Source organism: Myotis daubentonii, chromosome 1, assembly GCF_963259705.1.
Source record: "Myotis daubentonii chromosome 1, mMyoDau2.1, whole genome shotgun sequence".
NCBI lineage: Eukaryota > Metazoa > Chordata > Mammalia > Chiroptera > Vespertilionidae > Myotis > Myotis daubentonii.
Window position 1 is genome coordinate 67315140 of NC_081840.1, and position 18696 is coordinate 67333835.

The following is an 18696-nucleotide window of genomic DNA, read 5'->3' on the forward strand; positions in this document are numbered from 1 at the left end:
TCAGAGCTGAGCTCTGGCTCAGTGTGGCCCCAGGGAATGGGGATCCTGAGCGGCTTGTGGCCGTGACCAGGGAATGGACTCCTTCACCCCTGCCGGCTTCTCAAGCACAATGAGAGGAGACAGCATCTGCTCTAGCTTGAGGGTCCATTTGGGTGTTTTCGGTAACCACCACTCAGGGAATGCCTGGTGTGAGCACCAGGCTGTGCGCTGAGCAGTTTTTTAATTAAGAAAAAATATATATTTTTTGTTGATTTTTCACAGAGAGGAAGGGAGAGAGATAGAAAGCTAGAAACATCGATGAGAGAGAAACATCGATCAGCTGCCTCAGCTGCCTCCTGCACATCTCCCACTGGGGATGTGCCTGCAACCCAGGTACATGCCCTTGACCGGAATCGAACCTGGGACCTTTCAGTCCGCAGGCCGACGCTCTATCCACTGAGCCAAACCGGTTTCGGTAAGAAAATATATATATTTTTTATTGATTTCAGAGAGAAAGGGAAAGGGAGAGAGAGAGAGAAACATCGATGATGAGAGAGAATCATCAATCGGCTGTCTCCTGCACGCCCCACACTGGGGATCAAGCCCACAACCCGGGCCTGTGCCCTGACCAGGAATTGAACCGTGACCTCCTGGTTCATAGGTCAACACTCAACCACTGAGCCTCACAGCTGGGCTGTGCGCTGAGTATTTCACATACAAAATCTCCTCGCCACAAGCCTGTGAGGTAAGACTGTTATTGGCCCATTATACAGATGAGGAAACTGATGTTCAGAGAGATTAATGATTTGCCCAAGTCAAGCAGCAAAGAAGGGGCAGAGCCACGTCCATCTGACCCAGATCCTGACGTGAACCTGGCTGCAGTCGGCTGTCACCTCCCACCACCCACGCTGCGTAGTCTCAGGCCCACCCAAGGTGCTGCTTTGGGAGAGGAACCATTCTAGAATCATGGCACTGAGGCAGAGGAATGACAGCAATCACACAGGCACCCCTGCTGCTGTCACCGTCCAGTCACAGAGTGACCACAGAGGACCCTGTCCCCTCCAGAGCCTGACCTCCCACGCTGACCCCTGCAGTCGGGCTGCCCAACCTCCTCACCCCTCCTTGGGAACTGGCATCCCTCACACCCTTCCTGAGGAGCCGTGTGGGTCTCGGCCCCTGGGTGACAACAGTGTGGACGGAAGCCACCCTCTCATTAGAGGATTCTCATCCGTCAGAAGATTTTTCTCAAACTTTATTTTCTGGGGTTTGTTTAAATATAAAATTATACGATTCACTCATTTATTCAAAAGTATTCAGATGTTGGACACCCTCCTGAGCTCACCACCTGCCGGAAGAGATGGTGCTGCTCACCCTGAGGGACTCGCGCGTGGGGTCTGGCCTGCCCTCTGTCCGCCCCAAACTGCAGCCCCTCGGTGGCTTTCCCAACAGAAGCCCGTCCCTGCTCCCACACTGCTCAGGGAGTCTGCTGATGGCGAGCTCCTCCCTCCCCAGGGCCCCTGCCCTCTGTCTTCCCTCAGCCTCCACCAGGGCTCCAGGACACCATCTGTCCCTCTTCATATGACATGAGTGTCAGGAGAGGTGGCACCTCAGCACACTTTCCTGGCCCCCCAAAATATGCCAGGGAAAGGCCTGAAGAGAATTTGATTTGCTTTTCTGCCTGGTTGTCACCTGCAGGGGGGTGGGTCCTTGACCCAGGCTGTGGCCCTCACTGCCATTGCCTGGGCCTCTGTAAGGTCTGCCCAGGACCATTGTGCTGCAGCGGCCCCAGGATGCCGAGGAGCGCTCAGGTCCTGTGGTCCCCCTGGAGTGGCCCAGAGAGAGGCTGTGTGCACGGGGCAGAGGGCACTGTGCGCACAATAAGCCCACACGTCTGGGCTCCCTGCCCCGTCGTCATCCCACACTGCAGGCCCAGTGAATCCCCAGGGGAGAGATAATGGGGCTGCTGCTGAAAAGAATATGATAATAAAGCTCATTCAATCACTTGTGTCAACACTCCAGTTGAATAAGAGGCCAAAGAGCCAGGCTGGCCAGCCAGAGAAGGTTAATATTGACTCAGGCTCGCCTCTCAGGCCGGGCTCCAGCCTGCACACGCAGAGCTGTGGTCCAGCAGCAGCTCCAGCCAGAGCTCTCTGGCCTCTGTTCGCTGTACTCGAAGTTCTAACCCCCTCCTGGGTCCACAGTATGTGCTCTCCTGGGCACGGGGTTATCTCCAAGGGAAGAGAGAAGAATGGCCTTCCTGGGAGGGCCGCAGGCCAGGCACCTCCTCACCAGCCGAGATTTTCAACAGCCTCCGCAGGCGGAGAACTCATCACAGAGTTCTCAATGCCTAGAAAGACCCTCTAGGCCAGGGGTGGGCAAACTTTCTGACTCGAGGGCCACAATGGGTTCTTAAACTGGACCGGAGGGCCGGAACAAAAGCATGGATGGAGTGTTTGTGTGAACTAATATAAATTCAAAGTAAACATCATTACATAAAAGGGTACGGTCTTTTTTTTTTTTTTTAGTTTTATTCATTTCAAACGGGCCGGATCCGGCCGGCGGGCCGTAGTTTGCCCACGGCTGCTCTAGAGTCTCTACTTAGAAAATTAGGTCCCCAATCACACATACAACACACACACACACACACACACACACACACACACACACATGCATGCATGATTATATTTATACAGCCCTTAACTTTCTATATTTACTTTGTCTTCCTCCTCGCTTTATGCTCACAATACCACGTGACTTGGGCCAATCCTGCTTTACTGGGTGCATTTTAAAGATGACAGGAGGCTGGGGAGAGGAAGGAGGAGATGAGAAAGGGATATACACTGTACACGTCAGGCACTGTGCTGGGTGGGTGCTTTTTACTAGTGCATTTAATGGTCACAACTCTATGAGGGAGATATTATAAGCTCTGTTTTGCAAGGTAAGAAACCAAGGCTTGGAGAGAAGTAACTGAGATGGTAAGTGTGGAGTTGGGGTTCAAACTCAGATCTCTCCAACTCCAAGCTCCAAGCCCCTCTCCTCTGTCACGCCGAGAAGTTAAATGACCCGTCTCAGATCACACAGCTCCTGAGAGATAGGACTGAAGGCCCAAGCCAGAGGCTCCTCCTACCCCAGGCCACACCCGTGACCAGGATCACCCATGAACATGTGACCATATGTGACATGTACAGAGCATGCTGCTGTTTCTGCCTCCAAATTCAGATCCCCTTCCAGAAACGGCCCCTTCCCCGGGCCACCTCACTACCTGCCCCCATGGACACTCTGCCTTTACTGCTTTCCCATTGCTTTGCTCTCACGGCCTCCACAATGTCCTGCTACATAGTCAGACCGTTCTCCAAGTTCTCCAAGCGAGGAGCGCTCAGGTAGCTTCCGCTTTTCCAATACTGACAAGTGGAGGTGAGACATGGTCCCTTGCTGGGCTGCTCTCATGTCTCACTGTGACTCCTCACAACTATCCCATGAGGAAAGCATGATCCTCCCCATTTTATCGCCGAGGACATTCAAGTCGGGAGAGAAGTAAAGCAACTTGCCTAAGCGATCAAAGGTCAAGTGAGGATTCGAACCCCGCTTTTTCTGGTTCCGAATGGGTGCTCAGCCGCTGTCCTGTGCACGGCATGAGAACGCATCGCAGTGTATGCTGCACCCGCCACAAAAGACCTGAGCACACACAGTCCCAACTCCCCCACCTCGAGAAGCACGTCAGACGAGCCTACGAGAATGCCAGGAGGGGGCAAGATACAGGGAGCACAGTCTACGTCTGGGGAGCTCTTTATGTCTCGGCCCTTAGTGTTCCTCGCAGCATCTACATCCCGGTTGGATGCCGCACCCTGGGTGCCAGAAAACCTGGAGGGATTTTAGCAGGTTGGAGATCCGGGGAATGCGCTGCTCAGCACGGGCGCTGGGCCTGCTGCTGCCCTTCCTGTTCGGGAGCCTCTTTCCCAAGCAAGAGTTCGGTGCAGGGCTTTGGTGACACTGTCTTGCCCCAGACGGGCATGAGACCTGGGCATGAGACCTGACGACATGCAGAGGCTGGGCCAGGGGCCAGGGCGGGGCATTTGGAGCTCAGTGGCCTGCTGTGGGCTGAAGCGATGGAAGTAACAATGCACATTCACTAAGGACTGAGACATGGCACCTAAAAGGAACCGCTGCTGCCCTGGTTCGATTCTGGTCAGGGCATCTGCCCAGGTTGCAGGCTCAATCCCCAGGCAGGGTGCCTGGGGGAGGCAACCGCTCAATGTTTCTCTCCCTTCCTCTCTCTCTAGAATAAAAACATTAAAAAAAAAAAAAAAAAAGCTATCACTGTTGCCTAGCAGTACCAAGGACGGGCTAGCCCAAGAAGGCCTCACTGCCCCTCCAACCTGTCCCTCATGCTGGTCTCCTGGACACCCTGCCAGGGCTGGCGGTCCCTCACTTACCTGCCGCGGGCTGCCTTCCTTGCCTCCTCTTCTTCCTGGCTCCTTACCCTTCAGTGGGCAGAGCTCTCAGGCACCAGGAGAGGGAAGACTAAGGACCTTCCCGGCCAGTCCCATGGGCCTGGGGGGAAACAGATAAGAAAGTCATTGTGACAAATGCCATACGTGTCCCCGCGGGTGGATTTTGCGCATGGCCGCAACCCAGCGCATTCAACCCGCCCCAGACCAGCCTCCCCACTAAGCCACTTGCTCAGGTGCAAGGGGAGGCGGCGGTATCTCCACCGGCGCAAGGGGAGGAGGGGACAGTACGCGCTGCGCTTCCGGTCCCGCTCCCGCCACCCTGGGAACCTCGGCAGCCCCAGGGCCCGCCTCGCAGGCGCCGACCGGGCGGGAATCGCACCGCCGGCGGGGCGCGCGCCGGGCGCCCTCGTGGAGCGGGTGCCGGTCGCGGAGCCCGACCTCTCCGCCCTGCGCCCTGGCGCCTCTCCTGGCGCCGGCGGCCCGAACTGCGGGGAATGAAAACCGGGAAAAGGGGCCGCGCGTACGGGGAGGCCTGCCCGCCCGCTCGTCCCGGCCCCAGCCCGGGGAGGACCGCCAGTTCCAGGGGTTGGCTGGGCACCCACCTGCGAGCAGGAAGCCTCGGAGCCCTCGCAGAGGCAGGGAGGCCCGCCCTCCGCAGGAGGGACCTGGGCGCCGGGAGCGCGAGGGAGGCCGCGCTGACTAGTACAAGTCGGTGCAGCGCCGGCCTCACCTGGCCGCGAGTTTGATTTCAGGGTGTGGCTCCAGGTAGGACTCGGCGGCGAACAGAGCCCTGGAAAAGCCGCCCCATGATGCCGGGGGCCGTGGCCGTGGCCGTGAGCCTCTCTGCCCGAGGGGCGCTTCCACGCTCAACCCTTTCTAACGCGGGGCTCCCGCTTCCTCGGGCCCTTCCCCTCAGGACCCCGACCCCAGCCATGCCCCGCTGTGACCTGCCGGTGGCTCCCAGTCAACTGGGGGTCCCTGGGCCGCCTGGCGGGGCCTGACCTGATTATCCGCTGAGCCCCTCTCTGTGTAATTAACTCCTTCATTTGCATTGCAGATGCTCCAGCTGCCTCCTTCCAGGCCCTGGAGGTGCTGCGGGCCCACCCACACCCCCTTGGAGAGCCCCGGCTGGAGTCCTGCCACCTTGGCCTGTCCGTCTGGCTGGACGAGGCCCTAAGACGGTCTTGGGCAGGAAAGCTGGAATGAACGAGATTCCAGTTTCCTTGTCAGACCCTGCTCAGTTCCGAGAACCCTCTGGTTTCAGGTAGGGGACCTCCGGGGGAAAGAAAGCTTTCAGGGGCCCTGCACCCAAACAGGGTGAGGCTCGGCTCCACAGCCCCCATCCATCCATCCATCGCTGCGCCCAGCAGTGCCCTGGCCCAGGAGCAGGATGGCTGTGCGGAGAGGCTCACTCCTGGCTGCCCTTTGCCCTGTTTCCTCTGGCTCGGAGGGTGGTTTCTCCTGTGCATTAATGTTGTGGGGGAGGGGGGACGGAGGGGGGAGGGAGGGCCCACCTGACTGTCTCTTCCCCAAACAGGGAAGTGAGAAGACCCTTGCTGTCCTAGACTCTGCCCCCAGGAAGGCCTGTGTCCAATTGGGTGTTGAGAGGATTCTGGCTCAGAGATTCAGCACATCTGCACTCCAAATGGCCCCCAGGCAGAGGCTGGGTGGCTGCAGTCCCAGCAAGCGGACCCAGGACTGCAGAGATTTCTGTCACTGTTGGGCACTTCAAACTTCAGTTGTTAACTGAGGTCACTACTGTTATGTGTCATTTTTGTTCATTGATCCTTTAGATATATCAATGCAATTTATGGATACCGCGTTTGCATATGGGCTCTATTGCTTATGCACAGTTTACTCTAGACTCCTGCCAAACACAGCTAAGGTGGTGAGTGGGAATTCGCCCGCCCCAAACAGGCCTGCACCCTGTCTGGCTGCACCACAAGCCCCAGTGCCCTCAGCCTCTGTGGGGAAGCGTGGCGGTGCCCGCTGGAGATGTTGGCCTGTGAGCGGGAGCCTGGTGTGGAAGCTGGGGCAGCTGCAGGCAGGTCTCTGCTCCTCTCCTTACCCTCTGTCCCCTCCCCTCCCCTCCCCTCCCCTCCCCTCTCCTCTCCTCTCCTCTCCTCTCCCAAGAGGATTCTTTCTCTTTCCTCAGGCCACACCTTAGCCTGACTCTGTTAGCCAACCTCTGACCTCCCCCTTCCCAGCCCCCCACCCCCACCAGGAAGCTGCCTGCGGAGCCAAGGACAAAGGGGCCTGTGATACAAATATGGCTTTCTCCAAGCTTAGTTACCCAGGGACACAGGAGTCCTGGCTGTGGAAAGCCCATTATGTTGTGGGGGGTGGGGGTGGGGGTGGGGGTGGGGGTGCGGTTTGCAGGGACTATTGGTTGCTGAGGATTTGAAATGATCCATGAACCAAAGCTAGAATGAAATGCCTAACATTGTTGAACCTAGAATCAACACCCTAAATTATATTTTACTGACTCACAAATGCACACATGAATTCATTCTTTTTATACAAATACCTTATATATCAAAACGACAACTCCAAGCGGTACTTCTGAACTGTTGAACTGTGATAAAGTGTGAACATTAGAATATTATCAAAAGTGAACTGGTATTTAATTTGGTTTGAATCCAGGCTTGGGTATCCCATAAAGGCTACTAGCCAAGTCCCATCCTCATCCTGTAAGGAGTGAGTCTAGGTAACCCTGAGGTCCTCCTACCTTTTGGAACATCGATGGGGTTTGCGGAGAGTCAGAGATTCCCAAATAAGACTGATCATGGAGGTAAGACTGACCATGAACCCCCCTCCCCCCATCACTGAAGACCCCAGATAACTAAGGTATGCTGGAGCAAAGGTTCCCGTACTGGATACTAGGCTAGACGAGAGGACTCGCCGGCCCATCACAACCCCGCGTTTCTGCACTCGTGGTCGCACCTACAGGTGGGCCAGCGCCTCTGGGCCGGGTGACCTCTGCAAATTAGGATGGCTGGGATGTGCAGACTAGGTCCTGAGTGGTTAATTCCTGTGTGTGATCCCCCTTCTCTATCCTCCTCTGATTCACCCCCAACTCAGCCCTGTCCAGGATGAGAGGGCAGAGCAAGAGTGCAGGAAGTGGCAGGAACAGCCTGGAGGACAGCATCTCCTCCAGCATCCACGTGCCTCCCTCTGGCCCTGTTCCCATGGCGCTGTGCTGGGCACAGGGAAAGGGACCAGGCACACCCTCCTTTGAAGAGCCCTGGCAGCTGGCAGAGGCATTCAGGTCGAGGGAGTTGTCCATATGCTGCCATTCTACAAATTGGGCAGGAGCTCTAGACAGGGACACTGAGAACTGACATTTCACCACCGCCAGTGGCTCTTGGAGCCCCACCAGCACTGGGGCACTGGCCAACCCGAACTGTCTGGGAAGGCACGCTGGGCAGGGCGGGCGCTTCCTGGCTCCTTCTCAGCCCGTGGCTGTCGGGGCCTGCTGTAACGTCTGAGCACCTACAGCTAGGGCTGGGAGCCTGGGTTAGGACCAAAGAGGAAAGATATGGATCAACTGTGGTTTAGAAACACAAACACATTATCCTTTCCCTGCACTTTCTGCTGCATGACTTGAAAAGCTGCCTGGGGATCAGGAAGACTGCTGACAAGCTCACTCACTCCCAGCGCGCCTTTCTCTGGAGGACTCTGCCCTCCTCTAGTAATAGTAATAATAATAATTGTTATTATTACTGCCAATTATATGCTTCCGGTGGGCCAGGCCCCGTGCTAAGCTATTTACACACATTATCTCACCCAAGTCTTTGCCACAACCTTGGCACAGAAGAATGATACATTGTTCTCATTTTACAGATAAGAAAACTGAGGCTCAGAGTGGTTAAGGACCCAGCTCAGGGTCTTGTGGTGATTGAGTGGTGGAGCCAGATTTTCAACCCAAGTGTATCCCCCCAGTCTGTTCTCTTAACTCCATCCTGCTCAGAGGCCCCTGGTTCCAAGGACTGTCTGATGACTTGACCAAGTCGGGTTAAGTTCCTGGGAACAGTTGCTGGGGGAGGCACTGATCTTTGGCCTTCTTGTGCCACCCTGGATGGGTAAGTCATGTGACACTGAGCGGTGGGGGATAACCCTCCCTCATTTCTGACGAGGGCGTGAGGACCCTCACACAGCAATGGGTGTGAGGGGCAGAGGGGGCCTCCGGTTCTCCCACCCTGTCCCTGAGCCGCTGCTAGGAACCAGGTGCTGGACTGCCCCAGTCATGAGTCAGCACCCTGCCTGAAGTCCCGGCATCCAGCCTGTGTCCTTCACAGACCCAGCATGGGCCCAGCACCAGGAGACCCACATGCAGGCACTGCTGGGAAGGTGGGGCCTGGCTCACCTGCTTGCTGCTTGGCTGGAGGAACCCCCTGGAGCCTGGAAGAGAGGCAGCCTCTGGCCCTAGGAGAGGGGCAGTCTTTATAGTAGACTAGAGGCCCGGTACGCAAAATTCTTGCACGGGTGGGGGGTGTCTCAGCCTGGCCTGTACCTTCTCAAAATCCAGGACCCCTTGGGGGATGTCTGACTGCTGGTTTAGGCCCGATAGTCAGACATCCCTCTTGTAATCCAGGACCGCTGGCTCCTAACCACTGGTCTGCCTGCCTGATCGCCCCTAACCACTCGCCTGCCTGTCTGATTGCCCCTAACTACTTTCCTGATTGCCCCTAACTACTCACCTGCCTGCCTGATCGCCCCTAACCCCTCTGCCTGCCTGCCTGATCACCCCTAACCCCTCTGCCTGCCTGCCCAATTGCCCCTAACCACTCACCTGCCTGCCTGATCGCCCCTAACTGCCTCTGCCTGCCTGCCCAATTGCCCCTAACCACTTCCTTGCCTTCCTGATCACCCCTAACCACTCGCCTGACTGCCTTGATTGCCCCTAACCACTTGCCTGCCTGCTTGATCACCCCTAACCACTCACCTGCCTGCCTGATTGCCCCTAACCACTCACTTGCCTGCCTGATGCCCCTAACTACCTCTGCCTCGGCCCCTGCCATTGGGGCTTGGTTCAGAAGGATGTCTGGAATGACGTCCGGAAGGTCGTTCGCCAATCTGATCTAATTAGCGTATTATGCTTTCATTATTATAGATTCCTTCATCTTCCTCTCTTCCAGGCTGTCCAACAGCTGTCCCTTCCTGTTCTTGGGGTGGCCTGAGCAATGTCCCTCACCCTGATGGTCCCTCACCATCTCTCTCTGCTGATGAGGCTGAGAGGCAGGTGGCCACCTCTGAGGGCCTGGGAGCGGGAGTTGAGGGAGTTAACATTGCCAGGCCCGTGGGGTCCTTAAGCAGAGGAGAGAGAGATTAGCTGTAGATAACATGGCTTTCTGCACGCTCGGAGCCCTTCTGTCTCTCTAGACCAGGGGTCCTCAAACTACGGCCCGCGGGCCACATGCGGCCCGCCGAAAACATTTATCCGGCCTGCTGGGTGTTTTTGCTGCCGCTGCCTGTTGCTTAGCAGCCGACTAGTTTGTTTTTTTAAACTATAGTACAGCCCTCCAATGGTCTGAGGGACAGTGAACTGGCCCCCTGTTTAAAAAGTTTGAGGACCCCTTCTCTAGACTGCCAGCCTGTCTCAGCCTCAGCTTCTTGATGTGTATAAGAGGGGAGGGATGTGTATAATGGGCCAACTTCCGTTCAGAAGGTGGGGAAATGATGAGATCTAGGACATTGGAGTGCAGGGGCCCGGAGGATCAGCACCCCAAACCGGGTGAAAAGTTCTTGACCCTTGGCCCTCACAGCTGCTACAGGGACTGAGGAGGAGAGTGCCCTCTGCCATGCCATGCACGCTTGTAGTTGCCATGGGGAGCCACTGAGCCCCGTGTGCCCCAGGGGCAGGATGCCAGGGTTCTTCCAGGAGAACTTGCTAAGAAGTCAGTTCTACAGGTCTAGCCCCTCCAGATCCTGGAGAGAGAACCCAGCCCAGGGGCAGCACTGTCTGGGCCCAGTTAGGTATTTGGGAAAAGTCCATGGGGCTCCCCTGCTTGGCTGCTGCCCTGAACCTCAGTAGAGGGAGACTTCCACATCCAGAAGCCTCTAGCCCAGTGGTTCTCAACCTTCTGGCCCTTTAAATACAGTTCCTCATGTTGTGACCCAACCATAAAATTATTTTCGCTGCTACTTCATAACTGTAAGGTTGCTACTGTTACGAATCGTCATGTAAATATCTGATATGCAGGATGGTCTTAGGCGACCCCTGTGAAAGGGTCGTTCGACCGCCAAAGGGGTCGCGACCCACAGGTAGAGAACCGCTGCTCTAGCCTCTCTCCATCTTTTTCTCAAGCTCTGCACCTGTGATAGGCTCCCTATGACAACGGGATACACAAGGCCAGTCCTCCCCAAACACAAACTGACACTGGGCCCAGACTTGCTTGCCTGTCCCAAAGGGGCCTGGTGACCTGGACAAGCCACTCAGATGCAGGGGCCACCGTACACCCACCCCCAGGGGCTGAAGCAAGGGCAGCGCAGGCTGGGCACCTTTCCCAGGTACAAGGGGCAATAAGCCACCCTGGGGAAGGCTGGGAAAAAAGAGTTACCTCTGGGCTGAGGACACTCAGACATGATCAATTCACTTAATATCTTCTCACTATGATCACTTTGCAGGTTCTACTCTTAATGGGCTCCAAAGTGCCATCCAAATGTCTGTTGCTGGCAGTTTCGCTCTCTGGCTGGCATTTTTGCTGGCAGAACTAACAGCTGGAAGCTTCCTTGAATGGAAGCCATTCATTGTCCTTTCTCTCCCTCCTGAGCCTCTGGTGGCTGCCCCAGTCTGGAGTGGCTGCCCAGGGCCTGACTTTAAGGAAGGACGGGTGAGTGGCGGGAGTAGGAGGCTTGTGGCCGGGTAAGGGCTCAGGCCAGAGAAAGGAAAGAGCCCGAGGAAGCACAGTGTTGGCTGCCCAAGCCCCATGCACAGCCCTCCGGCTGCAGTGCCTTAACTCTAAATGCACAAGTTCACAGGCTGTGGGCTGTGTGGTCTTGCGGGAGCACTGATCACCTGGCTGTAGAGCTCGCTGGACTCTGCCTTCTGTGTCTGCCCTGCGCTGTGCTGTGCTCAGAGGGTCCTGGAGGGGTGCAGGCAGCTGCTGCCCTCCCTTCTCAGGGTCACTCCTTTCTGAGTCTCTGGCCCACACCTTGACTGCCCCATGGTAGCAGCCTTCGGGACCTTCATGTGAGTGCTGACATGCAGGGGCCTGGCGTGTATGGCTTCGCCCTCACTGGTGGCTGGCATGACGCCCTTGCTGGGATGATGGACCATCTGGAGGCAGCTCCTCCTCCTGTCCTGACCCCCCTCCTCCACAGGAGCCCGCACCCTTATGCTCTCCTGGCCTTGCATTTGTTCTCCTGGCCTTGGCTCCATCCCTCCCCCGGGTCTGAGACCTCCACCTTTCTCCACCGTTCCTGACCCCAGACACACCATCTCCAGTAAGGCCCACTGCAGTGTAATATGGAAGTCATCTTGTCCACTTGGGCCTGGTGATAGGGTGACAGATGACAGGCCTCCTGCTTCTGAGATCCAACATCTGATGATGGCCAGTGGACGTTTATACTCCTGCCTGGGGTCAGAGTATATACCGTTGAAAAGGCTGCCTCCCCTAACCTCTGCCCAGATTTCCCTTTCATTCCTAGATGCCCTCATCATTCCCTCCTTCTCTGGCTTAAGGCAATGACAGCCTTCTAGTTAAAATGTAAAATGCTTCCCGGGGCAAATACAACTTGAGTCCATCCATTTACACTCAGAGAGTGGCCTGGGTGGGGTGGGTAGAGCCTCTTCTTGGGGGCTCTGTTGACTGAGCAGGAGCTGAGCTGGGGCTCCATGTGGAGCAGGATGGGGGCAGGGGTGGCAGGACCAGGGCCCCATTAGGGCAGGAGGCACAGAGGGGTGCTGGGACCTGTCCGGCCTCCCACTTTGTCAGGTCAGGCCACCTATCTCAAGCCATCAGGTGTCTGTCTGTCCCTCCGCGGGGTGCCTTTGATGCTGCTGCCTATGGAAAGGCAGTCTGGGTGGTGAGTGTACTGGACTGGGAGCCGGAGGCCCCAGGCCTGAAACTGGCCCTGCTGCCGCTAGCTGTGCGCTCCCAGGACCCACTTTCCTTCTCTGGGGCTCTTCTTTCCTCTAAAAGTTTGGGGGCCGGATTAAACATTCTTGGGGACTTCCTTTGGCCTGCATGTGCTACAGCCATCCAAGGCCAGCTCCTTTCTGGAGCAGCCCTTTCCACCTCTGTGCTTCTACCCACTGACCTGGGACTGTGCTCTTGATGGTCAGGGAGGCTGTGGCATAACGGGCCCCGGCTCCCTACACCCTCTGCGCCTTTTTGCGTAATTCCACTTGAAGCCTCATTTGAAGCTGAAAGAAAGAAAATGGAGGCTGGAGGCTCTAGGCCAGGAAGCTGAACCAGAGAACCAGTCCTTCCGGTTTTAACCCTGCCGCTGCTGCAGCCTTCAGGAGCGGGGCACGCAGGCGGCAGGCTGCCATGAGCATGGTGACTGGTTCATTGCTATTTGCCTTGGGGGGACCTGCTGCACTGGGACTAGCAACCAGAACCATGTGGCAGCTGACCTGAGCTTTCTGGACTTTCTTTTCTGAGCACCCAGAGGCCCCCACTCCAGGTCCAGGACAGCCAGAGTGTGCAGATCACAGCCCTGCCCACCCCCTTAGCCAGAGGCTCAGGGGCCTGAGTGCTTTGAGGGTTGGGCAAACCAGAGCCAAGCAGGAAGATGCGGGCATTGGCCGACGACACAGCACTCCGAGGGGGCAGTTTTGCCACAGAGAACCCATAGGTGTACAAAAAGGTCCTCGTTGTCTTTCTATAAGACTTGGGTCTTTGCACTGCCTGATTTGTCATAATGAGATTTTATAGAAAACTAGAGGCCCGGTGCACGAAAATTCGCGCACTGGGGGTGGGGGGTCCCTCAGCCCAGCCTGCCACTGCGGCTGCTGGACCTCAGCCCTCACTTCTTAGCGCTGGCCCCGTCCACTGGTGGGTGGGAGGCAATCTGGGGCCAGGCCAGCTGGGGGAGGGGCTGTGGGAGGTTGAGGCACAGCAGGTCACACCCCGTCCAGCCTCTGTGGAGGCCTGGCACCAGGACGGGACTGCGCCGTTGCCTGTGGCTGCCTCTACAGAAGGGGCCTCGACATTGGACAGGCCCATGCCGCGGCCTCTCCCACTCCTGTGCCACCAGCTCTCAGCCCTCACAGCACTGCCGCTTTGTCCAGAAGGATGTCAGAAGGACGTCTGGAAGATGTCCCGTCTATCTGGTCTAATTAGCATATTACCCTTTTATTAGTATAGATGCTGGCCAGTGTGGGTGTCCCTTTGCTGGGGCTGATGTGGCCACATGTAGTTATGAGGGAACCCATTTTTTGTTTGTTTGTTTGTTTGTTTGTTTGTATGCTAATTCCCCCAGGATATGAAAGTCTGTCATGTTCTGGGTTTGCCTTGTTCTAGGTCCGTGGTCGGCAAACTGTGGCTCGCGAGCCACATGCGGCTCTTTGGCCCCTTGAGTGTGGCTCTTCCACAAAATACCACAAAATACCACATGCAGGCGCGCACATACAGTGCGATTGAAACTTCGTGGCCCATGCGCAGAAGTCGGTATTTTGTGGAAGAGTCACACTCAAGGGGCCAAAGAGCCGCATGTGGCTCGCGAGCTGCAGTTTGCTGACCACTGTTCTAGGTGAACAGAACCTGGGATTACCTTTCTTAAATTCATAGAATGATAACCCTTTGAGTCTGAGCCTTATGATTCTTGGGCATTTCTAAGTCACGTCATGGTAGTCGAGGAGATTGCTGTCGTCTCCAGGCTGGCCCTTCTGTACGAAGCACCTCCAAGTGTGTGCTTTAGATGGGGCTCATTAGTACGCAGTTCTTCAAGGAATCAGGGCCACCCTGTGACAAGATTGCAGGCTCAAAGAAGAGTGTGACCACAGTCAGACTTTTGATCCCTTCACTATATACAGTTCACGTCAAGTTCTCAAGACTTCAAACTCTAGAACCCCCCAAAAGAAGGAAACTCTTAATAGGCTCAAATCATTCCTTAGAGAATTTCAGTGGATAAACAATTTGCTATTTGGAAAAGAATGGGTCTGGTAGTGCTTTCCTTCCCAGCATTATTGGGCACGGATCTATCAGCATTCTGAAAGCTAGCTTTTCTTCAGGGAAGGGTTCTTCCAAAGCCACCTCCTCCACGAAGCCTTTTCTGATTCCCCTGAAAACCCCAGTGTGGTCTCTCCCTCCTGGCACTTTGTTCCTCTAACACTAATATTCATCACAATGATAACATTATCTTTGCTGAGCACTTATGTGCAAGCCATGCTGCTAAGGGTATTTGCATATAGCCTTACTTAATCTTCTCAACCGCCCTAACTCATAGGCACTATAATTATCTCCCTTGGATAGGAAAGGAAATTGAGACCTAGTGAGATGAGGTAACTTATCTGAGGTCACCCAGGCAGGAAGAGGCAGCCCCGGGCCTGACACTCACCTGCTGTTAACCATCCACTATTCTGCCTTTTCCTATATATCACTCTGAGAATCTGTCTTCTGCCCATAACAGTAGAAGCTATTTCTTCCTTTGTGTTTTCACTCTTGGCTAATCTTTTTTTATTCATCTTTATAAAGTTCTATGTTAAGAACCATCTCCTGGTACTGGTCTAAATTTATAAATTATCTGGACTCAATGGCTAACAATTACCGTGATGAATCGGGGACCCAGAGTGAAGAGAAGGGCACCCCCCACCCCCGCCCATTGCTGATCATGGCTCTCGGCGGGTTTCGGGTGGGGTTGGCCCCATGCTCAGCTTTCCTTTCCCTCCTCTGCTGAAGGACTGTACACTCCCCCGGGCAAGGGCTCTGTCCTGGTCATTTCGTGGCACTTCCTCCCACCCCTGCTCCTGCCACCCGTGTTTTGTACTTAGGGGGCAATCCCTGTTCTCTGCCTACAAGCAAGTGAGCCAGAACAAGGTGCCAACTGCCATCTCCAAGGGCTGCCTGGAGCACTCATCTTGCCAAGAAAAGACATATTCCCCTTCTTGTCACACCCTTCACATCTCACCTTAGCCCTTAATGGGCCCCAGGGCTAAGCTTGGAAGAGGGGCTTCCAGTCAGTCTGCTCTCCCAGGCAGGAGGCTCGGCGGGGGCCAGGAGGCTGAGAGCTCTTCCTGCCTCTGAAGCTTTCACCTTTCCATGCTCTTCCAGCCTGTGGCCCACTTCTTTCCACCAAGGCTGGGCCACAGGCATGAACTCTCTCTCAAAGCCCTCACAGGGGCAGCTGCGGAATGCCTGTGGGTGAGGGTTGTCAGCACCCTTCCTACTGCCCAAGTCTTAGAAACGGCTCCTGAGGCCTGGGCCTTCCCACTCCTGGTGGAGAGGGCATCCTGTGAGAAGGGCCCTGCTTCAGGCCGCAGGACAGCTAACTTTCCACGAGGCCTTCGGGCCTCTGCACCCAGGACAGAGTGTGCTAGAGGTGTCTCTGGGCCCCTTGGGTAAGGAATGCAGCCTCTCAGTGTCTCCGCCCACTCCCTGCCGGCTGTCCCACAGAGGTGGGCAGGCATGAGACAATCAGTGTCCAGCTCCCTCCGCCATCTTAAACTCCAGGCAGGCTTTCCCTCTCCTGCCCCCATACCTGGCCTCTACCTTCTGCTCCCTCCTGGCTCCATCAGCTGCCACCCTGCTAGCCTGCTGTTTGTCAGGCACTCCACAGCCTCTGCCACTCTGAACCCAGCTGGGCACCAGCTGCTGGGCACCAGCCGCTGCTCAGCTCTGCACACATGAGAGACATCCCCCGCACCCCCAGGCTTGGAGTCACCTTCTGCAGGGGGGAGAGCAGGACTTGCTCATCCTGGAGCCAGGTGGGGACATGTCAGGGTTCAGCCTGATGCTGGGCTCATGTGCCCCTCCTGCAGCACCCTCCCTATGCCTGGCACGTCCCCGGAACTCAGCGCACAGAGTCAGTCTGTCCTCGGGACCCATGCAGCCCCCACACTCCCCCCTTGTGGCTACCCACAGGGGCACACAGCTTCCCACCCAAATCAGGTGCTTCCAGAACAGAAGCCTTGCTCCTGGTGCTCACCCACTCCTGACTAGGCACTAGGGTTCCCCGCTTGCCCTCCTGATCTGCAGAGGGACCCCTTGCTTGGCCCAAAGGCCTGATTCCCAGCTCGATGAGCTTCCAGGGGCCCAAGGGCCTGGCAGCCTAGAGCTTATCTTCAACTCTTAGAGCCCAATTCCCGGCGTGGAAAAGAACCCAAGCAGCCCCCCCTTCCCCCCCCCCCCCCCCGACCTTGGTGTGTGACACCAGGGAAGAACAAACCACGCTATATTAGCCTTGCTTCTTGGTTGGGCCCCGGCACTTTAACACCCCAAGCTCACTGGGCCTGACACCCTAGAGCAAACCAGGACGCTAATGCCTGCAGCAGAAGTGAAGAGCCCAAGGCCTCACTGCTCAGCCAGGCCCCCGGAACCCGGCCTGCCACTGAGTGTCAGGGTCAGAATCTGTGCCCGGTTAGGCTCTGCATAAGGGCATGACTTGGAGCTTGGGCCCCAAAGATGCTCCGTAAATATCTGTGGGATGAATACAAGAGGGGAGCGTCCTCGAGGTGGTAGGGTAAGCGGACATCCTGGAGGGGTGTCCTGGTGGCACTGGGTCGGCCCAGCAGGAGGGGAGGCACAGGCGGGAACAGCAGAAATAAGCATTTCGCTCTCTAGCTGGGAAGCCAGAGGCCAGCTTGGACTGGGATGTTTCAAAATCCATCTGGAAAGGGAGTGGCAGGTAGGATGGGGCCCACAGGAACCCACAGCTGCTGCCCCTGTCCCAGATGGCACATCGCCTGGACACCTCCACATCCCCACCCCTGCCTGGGAAGCCGGAGCCTATGTAGGCAGCCGGGACCTTACCGTGCCGCTCCTCCGGGCAGCTGGGCCTCGAGCTCCCCACTGCAGGCTGGTGCTTGTCTCTAGCCCAGGAAGCGCCACTCCCTTCAGGCAAAAAGGGGAAAAAAAAGAAAAGAAAAAGAAAACCTCAGTGCTTTTCTCACCCAGCCGCTTCTCCCAAAGGCTCCTGGTTGGTGTCGTCCTGCCTCTGTGGGCACACAGCCTCCTCCCTCCGCAGCTTACTCACCGGTGTGCCCGTGAGGCTGCCAGCTGTGTGGGGGAGGCGGGGGGGGGGCACGCCCCTTGGCCTGACACGCACCGGAGCATGCCTCGTGGGGGCCAGGCTCAGCAGTGGCCCCTGGCTGGGCCCTGAGTATGGGGAAGCTGTGCCCTGGCCGGCGCTCTTCTCAGGAAACGCGCCCCTGTGAGCTTGGCAGAGAACACGCATAGATGCTGACTGGCACTGCATGGGCGAGTGACAGCATTCCTGGGTAGAAAGCTGTCTCCTTAGAGCCCAGGGCTGTCGGAAGAGGGAGCAGCGATGTGCTGTCCGGCTGGCTGGCAGGTTGGCTTCCATCCTTGGCCAGCCCCTTGGACCGCTCCCTGCCTCGGCATTCTGCCGCGTGTCTGAGCTGTGGACTCAGAGGGCCTGGGCTTGTCTGAGCGGGGGCTGCTCTCACCCTGCTCAGGCCAGGTGCTTGTGTCCCTTTCCACAACACCCGTCTCAGGACCTGGGCTGGCCCAGCATCAGTTAGGACGAGCTGCTGCCAAATCTCGCATCCTCGGCTCTCTGTGGACTCCCTGCTGTCCTCAGCACGGGGACAACACACACTCCCTCACACGTGGGGCCACACCCAGCACGGAGCCACCTACCTGCCCAGGTCGGCCTAAGCCAATCCAGCCTCGCTCTCCAAATGCCACTCTGACCCTAGAAGCCACTCATTTACAGAAAAACCTCGTGGGAGGTGAGTTCAAAGCCAGCCCGGGAGGAATCCAGTCGGCATGGACCAGACTCCCCTCCTCTCCCAGCACCTCTGGAGGACAAGGCAGCCGGATCACCATTTCGGCTATTGCACTTCGGTGGCTGGCGTCTCTCCCATGGCACTTCCGGCCCCCACAGCGCCTTCTATAACCTCAGGAAGGGGTGGCAGAGTCTCAGCAGGTCCCATCTTCCTCGGAGCCCAAGGCAGGGAGGGGCGGCTGGAAGGGGCGGGACTCAGATGCAGCTCCAAGTTTCCAGCTCCCAAAATAATCAGATGCAAAAGAGAAGAAAGAAACCCCGGGCCAGCAGGTGACTCAGCGCCAGTGGGCCAGCTTAGTCACCTGGATGGCTGCTCCCGCTCCCGGCACGGCGGGCGGGGAGCGGCCCCTCC

The 18696-nt window shown here is 56.7% G+C and overlaps 1 protein-coding gene and 1 long non-coding RNA gene across 6 annotated transcripts in view; one reads left to right on the forward strand and one right to left on the reverse strand.

Annotated features, from left to right (window-relative positions):
- Positions 1-18696, reverse strand: part of PAK6 (p21 (RAC1) activated kinase 6) — a 38536-nt gene that overhangs the window by 19677 nt on the left and 163 nt on the right. Inside the window, exons 1-3 of one of the 5 annotated variants that reach the window (XM_059704939.1) lie at positions 18197-18329; positions 17348-17428; positions 4413-4530 (exon numbers count right to left, since the gene is read on the reverse strand). The gene's annotated coding sequence lies outside the window, so the exon portion shown is untranslated. The other 4 variants (XM_059704946.1, XM_059704930.1, XM_059704941.1 and 1 more) reach the window with 4 other exon arrangements.
- LOC132239113 (uncharacterized) lies at positions 5073-6492 on the forward strand. The gene is made up of 3 exons (XR_009453981.1): positions 5073-5195; positions 5488-5694; positions 5968-6492. It is a non-coding gene; the product is annotated as an uncharacterized LOC132239113 (long non-coding RNA).